This window comes from Delphinapterus leucas, chromosome 13 (genome assembly GCF_059928025.1).
Source record: "Delphinapterus leucas isolate spDelLeu-1000000601 "Yukka" chromosome 13, BTC_Dleu_Yukka2, whole genome shotgun sequence".
NCBI classification, from domain to species: Eukaryota; Metazoa; Chordata; class Mammalia; order Artiodactyla; family Monodontidae; genus Delphinapterus; species Delphinapterus leucas.
The window spans coordinates 26352684-26369483 of record NC_143141.1 but is presented as its reverse complement, the minus strand read 5'-3'; positions in this window follow the sequence as shown (position 1 = coordinate 26369483).

Genomic DNA, 16800 nt, shown 5'->3' with positions numbered 1-16800 from the left:
GAATGATGACGATGATGTGATGGCAGTGGCTGTAAATGAAGTATTAAGTGTTGATAATGATGTTATTGGACTATATTCTTTAAATTTTCTACAATTAATATGCATTACATTTCAATGAAAAATTTTAGAAGTTACATTTTTTTTCTACATCGTTATTGGAGTATAATTGCTTTACAATGGTGTGTTAGTTTCTGCTTTATAACAAAGTGAATCAGTTATACATATACATATACATATGTTCCCATATCTCTTCCCTCTTGCGTCGCCCTCCCGCCCGTCCTCCCTATCCCACCCCTCTAGGTGGTCACAAAGCACCGAGCTGATCTCCCTGTGCTATGCGGCTGCTTCCCACTAGCTATCTATTTTACGTTTGGTAGTGTATATATGTCCATACCTTTCCCTCGCTTTGTCACAGCTTACCCTTCCCCCTCCCCATGTCCTCAAGTCCATTCTCTAGTAGGTCTGTGTCTTTTTTTTTTACATCTTTATTGGAGTATAATTGCTTTACAATGGTGTGTTAGTTTCTGCTTTATAACAAAGTGAATCAGTTATACGTATACATATGTTCCCATATCTCTTCCCTCTTGCGTCTCCCTCCCTCCAACCCTCGCTATCCCACCCCCCCAGGCGGTCACAAAGCACCGAGCTGATCTCCCTGTGCTATGTGGCTGCTTCCCACTAGCTATCTATTTTACGTTTGGTAGTGTATATATGTCCATGCCTCTCTCTCGCTTTGTCACAGCTTACCCTTCCCCCTCCCCATATCCTCAAGTCCGTTCTCCAGTAGGTCTGTGTCTTTATTCCTGTCTTACCCCTAGGTTCTTCATGACATTTTTTCCCCTCAAATTCCATATATATGTGTTAGCATACGGTATTTATCTTTCTCTTTCTGACTTACTTCACTCTGTATGACAGGCTCTAGGTCCATCCACCTCATTAAAAATAGCTCAATTTCGTTTATTTTTTATGGCTGAGTAATATGCCATTGTATATATGTGCCACATCTTCTTTGTGAATTCATCCGATGATGGACACTTAGGTTGTTTCCATCTCCGGGCTATTGTAAATAGAGCTGCAATGAACATTTTGGTACATGACTCTTTTTGAATTATGGTTTTCTCAGGGTATATGCCCAGTAGTGGGATTGCTGGGTCATATGGTAGTTCTATTTGTAGTTTTTTAAGAAACCTCCATACTGCTCTCCATAGTGGCTGTACCAATTCACATTCGCACCAGCAGTGCAAGAGTGTTCCCTTTTCTCCACACCCTCTCCAGCATTTATTGTTTCTAGATTTTTTGATGACGGCCATTCTGACTGGTGTGAGATGGTATCTCATTGTAGTTTTTTTTTTTTTTTTTTCCTGCGGTACGAGGGCCTCTCACTGTTGTGGCCTCTCCCGTTGCGGAGCACAGGCTCCGGACGCACAGGCTCAGCGGCCATGGCTCACGGGCCCAGCCGCTCCGCGGCATGTGGGATCCTCCCGGACCGGGGCACGAACCCGCGTCCCCTGCATCGGCAGGCAGACTCTCAACCACTGCACCACCAGGGAAGCCCTCATTGTAGTTTTGATTTGCATTTCTCTAATGATTAATGATGTTGAGCATTCTTTCATGTGTTTGTTGGCAGTCTGTATATCTTCTTTGGAAAAATGTCTATTTAGTTCTTCTGCCCAGTTTTGAATTGGGTTGTTTGTTTTTTTGTTATTGAGCTGCATGAGCTGCTTGTAAATTTTGGGGATTAATCCTTTGTCAGTTGCTTCATTTGCAAATATTTTCTCCCATTCTGAGGGTTGTATTTTGGTCTTGTTTATGGTTTCCTTTGCTGTGCAAAAGCTTTGACGTTTCATTAGGTCCCATTTGTTTATTTTTGTTTTTATTTCCATTTCTCTAGGAGGTGGGTCAAAAAGGATCTTGCTGTGATTTATGTCATAGAGTGTTCTGCCTATGTTTTCCTCTAAGAGTTTGACAGTTTCTGGCCTTACATTTAGGTCTTTAATCCATTTTGAGCTTATTTTTGTGTATGGTGTTAGGGAGTAATCTAATCTCATACTTTTACGTGTACCTGTCCAGTTTTCCCAGCACCACTGATTGAAGAGGCTGTCCTTTCTCCACTGTACATTCCTGCCTCCTTTATCAAAGATTAGGTGACCATATGTGCACGGGTTTATCTCTGGGCTTTCTATCGTGTTCCATTGATCTATATTTTAGTTTTTGTGCCAGTACCATACTGTCTCGATTACTGTAGCTTTGTAGTATAGTCTGAAGCCTGGGAGCCTGATTCCTCCAGCTCCGTTTTTCGTTCTCAAGATTGCTGTGGCTATTCAGGGTCTTTTGTGTTTCCATAGAAATTGTGAAATTTTTTGTTCTAGTTCTGTGAAAAATGCCATTGGTAGTTTGATAGGGATTGCATTGAATCTGTAGATTGCTTTGGGTAATAGAGTCATTTTCGCAATGTTGGTTCTTCCAATCCAAGAACATGGTATATCTCTCCATCTGTTTGTATCATCTTTAATTTCTTTCATCATTATCTTGTAGTTTTCTGCATGAAGGTCATTAGTCTCCTTAGGTAGATTTATTCCTAGATATTTTATTCTTTTTGTTGCAGTGGTAAATGGGAGTGTTTTCTTGATTTCACTTTCAGATTTTTCATCGTTAGTGTATAGGAATGCTAGAGATTTCTGTGCATTAATTTTCTTTCCTGCTACTTTACCAAATTCATTGATTAGCTCTAGTAGTTTTCTGGTAGCATCTTTAGGATTCTCTATGTATAGTATCATGTCATCTGCAAACAGTGACAGCTTTACTTCTTCTTTTCCAATTTGGATTCCTTTTATTTCTTTTCCTTCTCTGATTGCTGTGGCTAAAACTTGCAAAACTATGTTGAATAAGAGTGGTGAGAGTGGGCAACCTTGTCATGTTCCTGATCTTAGAGGAAATGCTTTCAGCTTTTCACCATTGCGGACAATGTTGGCTGTTGGTTTGTCATACATGGCCTTTATTATGTTGAGGAAAGTTCCCTCTATGCCTACTTTCTGCAGGGTTTTTATCATAAATGGGTGTTGAATTTGGTCGAAAGCTTTCTCTGCATCTATTGAGATGATCACATGGTTTTTCTCCTTCAATTTCTTAATATGGTGTATCACGTTGATTGATTTGTGTATATTGAAGAATCCTTGCATTTCTGGAATAAACCCCACTTGATCATGGTGTATGATCCGTTTAATGTGCTCTTGGATTCTGTTTGCTAGTATTTTATTGAGCATTTTTGCATCTATGTTCATCAGTGATATTGGCCTGTAGTTTTATTTCTTTGTGACATCCTTGTCTGGTTTTGGTATCAGGTTGATGGTGGCCTCGTAAAATGAGTTTGGGAGTGTTCTTCCCTCTGCTATATTTTGGAAGAGTTTGAGAAGGATATGTGTTAGCTCTTCTCTAAACGTTTGATAGAATTCGCCTGTGAAGACATCTGGTCCTGGGCTTTTGTTTGTTGGAAGATTTTTAATCACAGTTTCAATTTCAGTGCTTGTGATTGGTCTGTTCATATTTTCTATTTCTTCCTTATTCAGTCTTGGCAGGTTGTGCATTTCTAAGAATTTGTCCATTTCTTCCAGGTTGTCCATTTTATTAGCATAGAGTTGCTTGTAATAATCTCTCATGATCTTTTGTATTTCTGCAGTGTCAGTTGTTACTTCTCCTTTTTCATTTCTAATTCTATTCATTTGAGTCTTCTCCCTTTCTTTCTTGATGAGTCTGGGTAATGGTTTATCAATTTTGTTTATGTTCTCAAAGAACCAGCTTTTAGTTTTATTGACCTGTGCTATCGTTTCCTTCATTTCTTTTTCATTTATTTCTTATCTGATCTTTATGATTTCTTTCCTTCTGCTAACTTTGGGGTTTTTTTGTTCTTCTTTCTCTAATTGCCTTAGGTGCAAGGTTATGTTGTTTATTCGAGATGTTTCCTGTTTCTTGAGGTAGGATTGTATTGCTATAAACTTTCCTCTTAGAACTGCTTCTGCTGCATCCCATAGGTTTTGGGTCGTCTTGTCTCCATTGTCATTTGTTTCTAGGTATTTTTTGATTTCCTCTTTGATTTCTTCAGTGATCACTTCGTTATTAAGTAGTGTATTGTTTAGCCTTCATGTGTTTGTATTTTTTTACAGATCTTTTCCTGTAATTGATATCTAGTCTCATGGCGTTGTGGTCGGAAAAGATACTTGATAGAATTTCAATTTTCTTATATTTACCCAGGCTTGATTTGTGACCCAAGATATGATCTATCCTGAAGAATGTTCCATGACCACTTGAGAAAAATGTGTATTCTGTTGTTTTTGGATGGAATGTCCTATAAACATCAATTAAGTCCATCTTGTTTAATGTATCATTTAAAGCTTGCATTTCCTTATTTGTTTTCATTTTGGATGATCTGTCCATTGGTGACAGCGGGGCGTTAAAGTCCCCTACTATGAATGTGTTACTGTCGATTTCCCCTTTTATGGCTGTTCGTATTTGCCTTATGTATTGAGGTGCTTCTATGTTGGGTGCATAAATATTTACAGTTGTTATATCTTCTTCTTGGATCAGTCCCTTGATCATTATGTAGTGTCCTTCTTTGTCTCTTCTAATAGTCTTTATTTTGAAGTCTATTTTTTCTGATATGAGAATTGCTACTCCAGCTTTCTTTTGGTTTCCATTTGCATGGAATATCTTTTTCCGTCCCCTCACTTTCAGTCTGTATGTGTCTCTAGGTCTGAAGTGGGTCTCTAGTAGACAGCATATATATGGGTCTTGTGTTTGTATCCATTCAGCCAGTCTGTGTCTTTTGGTGGGAGCATTTAATCCATTTATATTTAAGGTAATGATCGATATGTATGTTCCTATTCCCATTTTCTTAATTGTTTTGGGTTTGTTATTGTAGGTCTTTTCCTTCTGTTGTGTTTCCTGCTTAGAGAAGATCCTTTAGCATTTGTTGTAAAGCTGGTTTGGTGGTGCTGAACTCTCTCAGTTTTTGCTTGTCTGTAAAGGTTTTAATTTCTCTATCAAATCTGAATGAGATCCTTGCTGGGTAGAGTAATCATTGTTGTAGGCTTTTCTCCTTCATCAGTTTAAATATGTCCTGCCAGTCCCTTCTGGCTTGCAGAGTTTCTGCTAAAAGATCAGCTGTTAACCTTATGGGGATTCTCTTGTGTGTTATTTGTTGTTTTTCCCTTGCTGCTTTTAATATGTTTTCTTTGTATTTAATTTTTGACAGTTTGATTAATATGTGTCTTGGCGTGTTTCTCCTTGGATTTATCCTGTATGGGACTCTCTGTGCTTCCTGGACTTGATTAACTGTTTCCTTTCCCATATTAGGGAAGTTTTCAACTATAATCTCTTCAAATATTTTCTCAGTCCCTTTCTTTTTCTCTTCTTCTTCTGGAACCCCTATAATTCGAATGTTGGTGCGTTTATAGTTGTCCCAGAGGTCTCTGAGACTGTCATCAGTTCTTTTCATTCTTTTTTCTTTATTCTGCTGTGCAGTAGTTATTTCCACTATCTTATCTTCCAGGTCACTTATCCATTCTTCTGCCTCAGTTATTCTGCTATTGATGCCTTCTAGAGTATTTTTAATTTCATTTATTGTGTTGTTCATCATTGCTTGTTTCATCTTTAGTTCTTCTAGGTCCTTGTTAAATGTTTCTTGCATTTTCTCTATTCTATTTCCAAGATTTTGGATTATCTTTACTATCATTATTCTGAATTCTTTTCCCGGTAGACTGCCTATTTCCTCTTCATTTGTTAGGTCTGGTTGGTTTTTATCCTGCTCCTTCATCTGCTGTGTGTTTCTCTGTCTCTTCATTTTGCTTATCTTACTGTGTTTGGGGTCTCCTTTTTGCAGGCTGCAGGTTCATAGTTCCCGTTGTTTTTGGTGTCTGTCCCCAGTGGCTAATGTTGGTTCAGTGGGTTGTGTAGGCTTCCTGGTGGAGGGGACTGGTGCCTGTGTTCTGGTGGATGAGGCTGGATCTTGTCTTTCTGGTGGGCAGGTCCACGTCTGTTGGTGCGTTTTGGCGTGTCTGTGGACTTATTATGATTTTAGGCAGCCTCTGTGCTAATGGGTGGGGTTGTGTTCCTGTCCTGCTAATTGTTTGGCATAGGTTGTCCAGCACTGTAGTTTGCTGGTCGTTGAGTGAAGCTGGGTGCTGATGTTGAGATGCAGATCTCTGGGAGATTTTCGCCATTTGATATTATGTGGAACTGGGAGGTCTCTTGTGGACCAGTGTCCTGAAGTTGGCTCTCCCACCTCAGAGGCACAGCACTGACTCCTGGCTGCAGTACCAAGAGCACTTCATCCACACGGCTCAGAATAAAAGGGAGAAAAAGTAGAAAGAAAGAAAGAAAGGAAAAAAGGAAGAAAGAAGGGAGGGAGGGAGAGAGGAAGGAGGGAAGGAGGGAAGGAAGGAAAGAAAGAAGATAAAATAAAGTAAGATAAAATAAAATAAAGTTTTTAAAATAAAAAATAATTATTAAGAAAAAAAATTTTTTTAAAGGAAAAAGAACAAAAACAATAAAAACGGACGGATAGAACCCTAGGACAAATGGTGGAAGCAAAGGTATACAGGCACAATCTCACACAGAAGCATACACATACACACTCACAGAAAGAGGAAAAGGGGAAAAAATCATAAATCTTGCTCTCATAGTCCACCTCCTCAATTTGGGATGATTCGTTGTCTATTTATGTATTCCACTGATGCCGGGTATATCAAGTTGATTGGGGAGCTTTAATCCGCTGCTTCTGAGGCTGCTGGGAGAGATTTCCCTTTCTCTTCTTTGTTCTCACAGCTCCCGGGGCTCAGCTTTTGATTTGGCCCCGCCTCTGCCTGTAGGTCACCGGAGGGCATCTGTTCTTCGCTCAGACAGGACGGGGTTAAAGGAGCAGCTGCTTCGGGGACACTGGCTCACTCAGGCGGGGGGAGGGAGGGTACGGAGTGCGGGGCGAGCCTGCGGCTGCAGAGGCCGGTGTGACGTTGCAGCAGCCTGAGGTGCGCCGTGCATTCTCCCGGGGAAGTTGTCCCTGGATCTGGCAGTGGTGGCCTGCACAGGCTCCCTGGAAGCGGGGTGTGGATAGTGACCTGTGCTCGCACACAGGCTTCTTGGTGGTGGCAGCAGCAGCCTTAGCGTCTCATGCCCGTCTCTGGGGTCCTCGCTTTTAGCCCCGCCTTGCGCCCGTCTCTGGAGCTCCTTTAAGCAGCGCTCTTAATCCCCTCTCCTCGCGCACCGGGAAACAAAGAGGGAAGAAAAAGTCTCTTGCCTCTTTGGCAGCTCCAGTCTTTTCCCCGGACTCCCTCCCGGCTAGCCTTGGTGCACTAACCCCCTGTAGGCTGTGTTCACGACGGCAACCCCAGTCCTCTCCCTGCACTCCGACAGAAGCCCAAGCCTCAGCTCCCAGCCCCGCCCGCCCCAGCGGGAGAGCAGACAAGCCTCTCAGTCTGGTGAGGACCGGTCGGCACCGATCCTCTGTGCGGGAATCTCTCCGCTTTGCTCTCTGCACCCCTGTTGCTGTGCTCTCCTTTGCGGCTCTGAAGCTTGTCCCCTCCGCCACCCGCAGTCTCCGCCCGCGAAGGGGCTTCCTAGTGTGTGGAAACCTTTCCTCCTTCACAGCTCCCTCCCACTGGTGCAGGTCCCGTCCCTATCCTTTTGTCTTTTTTTTCTTTTTCTTTTGTCCTACCCAGGTACGTGGGGACTTTCTTGCCTTTTGGGAGGTCTGAGGTCTTCTGCCAGCGTTCAGTAGGTGTTCTGTAGGAGTTGTTCCACGTGTAGATGTATTTCTGGTGTATCTGTGGGGAGGAAGGTGATCTCCGCGTCTTACTCTTCCGCCATCTTCCCATTTAGCATTTATTTTTTGTAGATTTTTTGATGATGGCCATTCTGACTGGTGTGAGGTGATACCTCACTGAAGTTTTGATTTGCCTAATGATTAGTGATGTTGAACATCCTTTCGTGTGTTTGTTGGCAATCTGTATATCTTCTTTGGAGAAATGTCTATTTAGGTCTTCTGCTCATTTTTAGATTGGGTTGTTTGTTTTTTTGATATTGAGCTGCCTATAAAGTTTGGAGATTAATCCTTTGTCAGTTGCTTCATTTGCAAATATTTTCTCCCATTCTGAGGGTTGTATTTTTGTTTGTTTATGTTTTCCTTTGCTGTGCAAAAGCTTTTAAGAGTCATTAGGTCCCATTTGTTTACTTTTATTTCCATTTGTTTGGAGGTAGATCAAAAAGGATCTTGCTGTGATTTATATCATAGAGTGTTCTGCCTATGCTTTCCTCTAAGAGTTTTATAGTGTCTGGCCTTACATTTAGGCCTTTAATCCATTTCGAGTTTATTTCTGTGTATGGTGTTAGGGAGTGTTCTAATTTCATTCTTTTACATGTAGCTGTCCGGTTTTCCCAGCACCGCTTACTGAAGAGGCTGTGTTTTCTCCATTGTATATTTTGCCTGCTTTATCATAAATAAGGTGACCATTGGTGCGTGGTTTTATCTCTGGGCTTTCTATCCTGTTTCATTGATCTATATTTCTGTTTTTGTGCCATTACCATACTGTCTTGATTACTGTAGCTTTGTAGTACAGTCTGAAATCTGGAAGCCTTATTCCTCCAGCTCCGTTTTTCGTTCTCAAGTTTGCTTTGGCTATTCAAGGTCTTTTGTGTTTCCATGCAAATTGTGAAATATTTTGTTCTAGTTCTGTGAAAAATGCCATTGTTAGTTTGATAGGGATTGCACTGAACCTGTAGATTGCTTTGGGTAGCATAGCCATTTTCACAATGTTGATTCTTCCAATCCAAGAACATGGTATATCTCTCCATCTGTTTTTATCATCTTTAATTTCTTTCATCATTATCTTATAGTTTTCTGCATACAGGTCTTTTGTCTCCTTAGGTAGGTTTATTCCTAGGTATTTTATTCTTTTTGTTGCAATGGTAAATGGGAGTGTTTCCTTAATTCCTCTGTCAGATTTTTTATCATTAATGTATAGGGATGCAAGAGATTTCTGTGCATTAATTTTGTATGCTGCTACTTTACCAAATTCATTGATTAGCTCTAGTAGTTTTCTGGTAGCATCTTTAGGATTCTCTATGTATAGTATCATGTCATCTGCAAAGAGTGTCTGTTTTACATTTTCTTTTCTGATTTGTATTCCTTTTATTTCTTTTTCTTCTCTGATTGCTGTGGCTAAAACTTGCAAAACTATGTTGAATAATAGTGGTGAGAGTGGATAACCTTGTCTTGTTCCTGATCTTAGAGGAAATGGTTTCGGTTTTTCACTATTGAGAACGATGTTCGTTGTGGGTTTGTCATATACGGCCTTTATTTTGTTGAGGTAAGTTCCCTCTATGCCTACTTTCTGGAGGGTTTTTATCATAAGTGGGTGTTGAATTTTGTCAAAAGCTTTCTCTGCATCTATTGAGGTGACCGTATGGTTTTTATCCTTCAATTTGTTAATATGGTTTATGACATTGATTGATTTGCGTATATTGAAGAATCCTTGCATCCCTGGGATAAACCCCACTTGATCATGGTGTATGATCCTTTTATTGTGCTGTTGGATTCTGTTTGATAGTATTTTGTTGAGAAATTTTGCATCTATGTTCATCAGTGATATTGGCCTGTAGTTTTCTTTCCTTGTGACATCTCTGTCTGGTTTTGTTATCAGGGTGATGGTGGCCTCATAGAATGAGTTTGGGAGTGTTCCTTCCTCTGCTATATTTTGGAAGAGTTTGAGAAGGATATGTGTTAGCTCTTCTCTAAATGTTTGATAGAATTCGCCTGTGAAGCCATCTGGTCCTGGGCTTTTGTTTGTTGGAAGAGTTTTAATCACAGTCTCAATTTCCGTGCTTGTGTTTGATCTGTTTATATGTTCTATTTCTTCCTGGGTCAGTCTCAGAAGGTTGTGCTTATCTAAGAATTTGTCCATTTCTTCCAGGTTGTCCATTTTATTGACATAGAGTTGCTTGTAGTAATCTCTCATGATCTTTTGTATTTCTGCAGTGTCAGTTGTTACTTCTCCTTTTTCATTTCTAATTCTATTGGTTTGGGTAGTCTCTCTTTTTTTCTTAATGAGTCTGGCTAATGGTTTATCAATTTTGTTTATTTTCTCAAAGAACCAGCTTTTAGTTGTTTTGATCTTTTCTATTGTTTCCTTCATTTCTTTTTTATTTATTTTTTATCTGATCTTTATGATTTCTTTCCTTCTGTTAACTTTATGGGTTTTTTTTTCTTCTTTCTCTAATTGCTTTAGGTGTAAGATTAGGTTATTTACTTGAGGTGTTTCATGTTTCTTGAGGTAGGATTGTATTGCTATAAACTTCCCTCTTAGAACTGCTTTGGCTGCATCCCAAAGGTTTTGGGTAGTCGTGTTTTCATTCTCATTTGTTTGTAGGTATTTTTTGATTTCCTCTTTCATTTCTTCAGTGAGCTCTTGGTTATGTAGTAGTGTATTGTTTAGCCTCCATGTGTTTGTATTTTTTACAGAATTTTTCCTCTAATTGATATCTGGTCTCATACCGTTTTGGTAGGAAACATACTTGATACAATTTTAATTGTCTTAAATTTACCAAGGCTTGATTTGTGACCCAAGATATGATCTATCCTGGAGAATGTTTGATGAGCACTTGAGAAGAAAGTGTATTCTCTTGTTTTTGGATGGAATGTACTATAAATATCAATTAAGTCCATCATGTTTAATGTATCATTTAAAGCTTGTGTTTCCTTATTTATTTTCATTTTGGATGATCTGTCCATTGGTGAAACTGGATTGTTAAAGTCCCCTACTATGATTGTGTTACTGTCAATTTCCCCAAATGCCGTTACCATTTGCCTTATGTATTGAGGTGCTGCTATGTTGTGTGGATAAATGTTTACAATTGTTATATCTTCTTCTTGGGTTGATCCCTTCATCATTATTTAGTGTCCTTCTTTGTCTCTTGTGATAGTCTTTATTTTAAAGTCTACCTTGTCTGATATGAGAATTGCTACTCCAGCTTTCTTTTGATTTCCATTTGCATGAAATATCATTTTCCATTCCCTCACTTTTAGTCTGTATGTGTCCCTAGGTCTGAAGTGTGTCTCTTGTAGAGAGCATATATATGGATCTTGTTTTTGTATCCATTCAGCCAGTCTTTGTCTTCTCGTTGGGGCATTTAATCCATTTACATTTAAGGTAATTATCAATATGTATGTTCCTATTACCATTTTCTTAGCTGTTTTGGGTTTGTTATTGTAGGTGTTTTTCTTCTTTTGTGTTTCCTGCCTAGAGAAGTTCCTTTAGAAGTTGTTGCAAAGCTGGTTTGGTGGTGGTGAATTCTCTTAGCTTTTGTTTGTTTGTAAAGGTTTTAATTTCTCTGACATCCTTGCTGGGTAGAGTAATCTTGGTTGTAGCTTTTCCCCTTACATCACTTTAAATATGTCCTGCCACTCCCTTCTGGCTTGCAGAGTTTCTGCTGAAAGATCAGCTGTTAACCTTATGGGAATTCCCTTGTATGTTATTTGTTGTTTTTCCCTTGCTGCTTTTAATATGTTTTCTTTGTATTTAATTTTTGGTAGTTTGATTAATACGTGTCTTGGCGTGTTTCTCCTTGGATTTATCCTGTATGGGACTCTTTGCACTTCCTGGATGTGATTGACTAGTTCTTTTCCCTTACTAGGGAAGTTTTCAACTATAATCTCTTCAAATATTTTCCCAGTCCTTTTCTTTTTCTCTTCTTCTTCTGGGATACCTATAATTCGAATGTTGGTGCGTTTAATGTTTTCCCAGAGGTCTCTGAGATGGTCCTCAATTCTTTTCATTCTTTTTTCTTTATTCTGCTGTGCAGTAGTTATTTCCACTATTTTATCTTCCAGGTCACTTATCCGTTCTTCTGCCTCAGTTATTCTGCTATTGATTTCTTCCAGAGAATTTTAAATTTCATTTATTTTGTTGTTCATCATTGTTTGTTTGCTCCTTAGTTCTTCTAGGTCCTTGTTAAATGTTTCTTGTGTTTTCTCCATTCTATTTCCAAGATTTTGGATCATCTTTACTTTCATTACTCTGAATTCTTTTTCAGGTAGACTGCCTATTTCCTCTTCATTTGTTTGGTCTTGTGGGTTTTTGCCTTGCTCCTTCATCTGCTGTGTGTTTCTCTGTCTTCTCATTTTTCTTAGTTAACTGTGTTTGGGGTCTCCTTTTCGCAGGCTGCTGGTTCGTAGTTCCCGTTATTTTTGGTGTCTGCCCCCAGTGGGTAAGGTTGGTTCAATGGGTAGTGTAGGCTTCCTGGTGGAGGGGACTGGTGCCTGTGTTCTGGTGGATGAGGCTGGATCTTGTCTTCTTGGTGGGCAGGACCGTGTCTGGTGGTGCGTTTTGGGGTGTCTGTGACCTTATTGTGATTTTAGCAGCCTCTCTGCTAATGGGTGGGGTTGTGTTCCTGTCTTGCTAATTGTTTGGCATAGGGTGTCCAGCACTGTAACTTGCTGGTCTTTGAGTGGAACTGGATCTTAGTGTTGAGATGGAGATCTCTGGAGAGCTTTCGCTGTTTGATATTGTGTGGAACTAAGAGGTCTCTGGTGGACCAGTATCTTGAACTTGGCTCTTCCACCTCAGAGGCACAGGCCTGACAGCTGGCCGGAGCATGAAGACCCTGTCAGCCACACAGCTCAGAATAAAAGGGAGACAAAAGAAAGAAAGAAAGAAAATTACTAAAATAAACAAGAAAAAAATTATTTAAAATAAAAGAAAATAATTCAAAAGTAATAAAACAAAAGAAAGAAAGAAGAGAGCAACCAAACCAAAAACAAATCCACCAATGATAACAAGCACTAATAACTGTACTAAAAAAAAAACCAAAAAAAAAAAAAAACCGAAAAAGAAAATGGACAGACAGAACCCTAGGACAAATGGTAAAAGCAAAACTATACAGACAAAATTGCACAGAGAAGCATACACATACACATTCACAAAAAGAGAAAAAGGAAAAAGATACATACAATATATATATATATATATATATATATATATTAAGAAAAAGGAAGAGAGGCAACCAAATCAATAAACAAATCTACCAGTGATAGTAAACTCTAAATACTAAACTAAGAAAAACGTAAAACCAGAAACAAATTAGATGCAGAAAGCAAACCCCAAGTCTACAGTTGATTCCAAAGTCCACCACCTGAATTTTGGGATGATTTGTTGTCTATTCAGGTATTCCACACATGTAGGGTACATCAAGTTGATTGTGGAGGTTTAGTCCACTGCTCCTGAGGCTGCTGGGAGAAATTTCCCTTTCTCTTCTTTGTTTGCACAGCTCCTGGGGTTCAGCTTTGGATTTGGCCCCGCCTCTGTGCATAGGTTGCCTGAGGCCATCTGTTTCCCGCCAAGACGGGACGGGGTTAAAGGAGCAGCTGATTAGGGGGCTCCGGCTCACTCAGGCCAAGGGGGCGGCAGGGTATGGAATGCGGGGGAGCCTACGGAGGCAGAGGCCAGTGTGACAATGCAACAGCCTGAGGCAAGCCGTGTGTTCTCCCGGGGAAGTTGTCCCTGGATCACGGGGCCCTGGCAGTGGCGGGCTGCACAGGCTCCTGGGAGGGGAAGTGTGGATAGTGACCTGTGCTTGCACACAGGCTTCTTGGTGCCTGCAACAACAGCCTTAGCATTTCATGCCTGTCTCTGGTGTCCGCGTTGATAGCTGTGGCTTGCACCCGTCTCTGGAGCTCATTTAGTCGGTGCTCTGAATCCCCTCTCCTCACGCACCCTGAAACAATGGTCTCTTGCCTCTTAGGCAGTTCCAGACTTTTTCCCGGACTCCCTGCTGGCTAGGTGTGGCACACTAGCCCCCTTCAGACTGTGTTCACGGAGTCAACCCCAGTCCTCTTCCTGGGATCTGACCTCCGAAGCTCAAGCCTCAGCTCCCAGCCCCTGCCTGCCCCAGTGGGTGAGCAGACGAACCTCTCAGGCTGGTGAGTGCTGGTCAGCACCGATCCTCTGTGCGGGAATCTCTCTGCTTTGCCCTCCGCACCCCTGTGGCTGCGCTCTCCTCTGTGACTCTGAAGCTTTCCCCCTCCGCCACCTGCAGTCTCCACCCGCGAAGGGGCTTCCTAGTGTGTGGAAACCTTTCCTCCTTCACGGCTCTCTCCCACTGGTGCAGGTCCCATCCCTGTTCTTTTGTCTCTGTTTTTTCTTTTTCCTTTTGCCCTACCCAGGTCCATGGGGAGTTTCTTGCCTTTTGGGAGGTCTGAGATCTTCTGCCAGCGTTCAGTAGGTGTTTTGTAGGAGTTGTTCCACATGTAGATGTATTTCAGATGTATTTGTGGGGAGGAAGACAATCTCCGCGTCTTACTCCTCCACCATCTTGAAGGTCTCTCTGCCATTGGAGTCTTAACCTTTATTTTTTCATGGCTGTTTGACCTTCACCTTGAACCAATATCTAGTACAACTCATTTGCTGGGGGGCCCTTGTAAAATGTCATGATTAAAAACTTAAGCTTTAAAGAAAGGCATGCCTGGGTTCTCATCCTGGCCCCCTCTATTACTAGCTCTGTAGCCTTGAGCAAGTCTCTCCATTTCTCTGAGCATGTTTCCTTATCTGTAAAATGGGTATCATGATAGCACAAACTTCATGGGATCATTGTAAGGGTCAAATTAGATAATGAAAGTAGAGTATAGCACCTGGCATGTGGAAATGCCCAACAAATGTTAGTTATTTTATTATTATTACTTAGCCAATGAGAATGAGGGAAAATGATTGTTAAGGGACAAATATTATATAATGAGCTGGCATAAGTGAATAAAAAATATAACTTGTTTACTAATGTGGGCTGGATTCACACTTAACCAGACATCTCCAACAATGCTCCTAAGTAGCAGAACCCCAACTGCCTTTACAGTGGTCGCCAGATTTGCCCCATCCCATCCTCTCTCCTTCTTCAAACCCAGCCCACAAGCCTTACCTTCATTCCTGAAGGTCAGGTTTCTCTTCTCTTCAGTTCCTCCCAACACTGCAGATGTCCTTGTTCTTCTTTTTTGTTTTAAAAAAAAAATTTATTTATCCATTTATTTTGGCTGTTCCAGGTCTCAGTTGTGGCATGCGGGATCCTCGTTGTAACATGTGGGATCCTCAGCCGCAGCACATGGGATCTTTAGTTGTGGCATGCGGACTCTTAGTTGCAGCATGCATGTGAGATCTAGTTCTCCGACCAGGGATCAAACCCAGGCCGCCTGCACTGGGAGCACGGAGTCTTACCTGCTGGACCACCAGGGAAGTCCCTGGATTTCCTTGTTCTTTTATCCTTTGGTTCTTCAATTAGCTTCATTCAAATTATGATCATTTTCTCTTCATAACCACTCAGCCTAGACGAGCAAAGCTTGCAAATGTGTGGGTGAATTTAGTTTGAGGGTCAGGATGAAAGGAGAAGTACATTCATTCAGTTCAACATTCAACCACAAGTGACATTTTTTTTTTTTTTTTTTGTGGTACGCGGGCCTCTCACTGTTGTGGCCTCTCCCGTTGCAGAGCACAGGCTCTGGGCGCGCAGGCTCAGTGGCCATGGCTCACGGGCCTAGCCGCTCCGCGGCATGTGGAATCTTCCTGGACCGGGGCACGAACCCACGTCCCCTGCATCAGCAGACGGACTCAACCACTGCGCCACCAGGGAAGCCCCACAAGTGACATATTTTTTAACGGAAATTAAAATATCAATTAGGTGCCATTTTCTCTTTGTCAAAGACAAGGAAAGAATGACTATATACCTTGAGTAGGTGAGGAATATAAATTGATATAATCTTTCTGGAGAGTAATTTGGCAATGTGTATTGAAAGTGTTAATATTTTCACATACTCTTGATCTTAGCAATTCCACTCCAAGGAATTTAATTGAGAATGAGAGCAAAGATTTACAAGCTTGTTCATTACAGCAATTGCTTAGATCTAGTGAAAAAAATGCAAATGACCTAAATGTTCAAGAGTAGGGGATTGGCTAAGTTGAGACATCCTTGTACGAGATCACTCTGTAGTCATTATGGATAATGTTGTATAAATCTATTTATGGACAATGAAAGATGTTTGTCACATGTTATCATATTAAAAAGCAGATTAGAAGGCAACGTGTACAGTGTGTTATCATGACTACTTATATCTTTTTAAAGCTTCAAAAGACATATACCGATTTATACACTAGTATCTTTGGGTTTGAAAATTACAGAAAATTTTCTATTTTCTTTTTGCTTCCTTATATTTTCTGATTGACCTATGTTTTCTCTATTTTCTGAATGAGTGTGAATGAGTGTCATATAATTATAAGCCATTATAATTTGCATAAAAATTACTGGGAACACATTTTAGGCTTTGGGGATTCAAGAGTGAGTAAAAGGAAGAAAACTCACATTTGATGAAAATTTTAAATGTGCCAGACACTGAACTAAGGCCTTTGCATAATTTATTTCATTTACTTTTCACCATAATTTCATGAGATATGATGGTCTCAGCTTATAACTGAGGTTCACAGAAAGTTAGAAACTAGCTGAAGGTCATACATTTGTTGGGATTTGAAACAGGTCTGACTCCAAAGTACATATTGTTATATACACACATTTAAAAATTTTCCATGACACCATAGAAGCTTGAAGTCTGGAAGGGGCTTAGAACCGAAGTTCTAGGAAGACCCAGATCAGTGGCATAAGAGTGACACAATAGAGGGCCATGCAGTTGCAGAGAGAGGAGTCTTTCTGACTGCTATAATCAGGGACGGAGATCTGGTGTGGACTTGATGTCAGATTTCAGTAATCAACAACTGGGGCGAA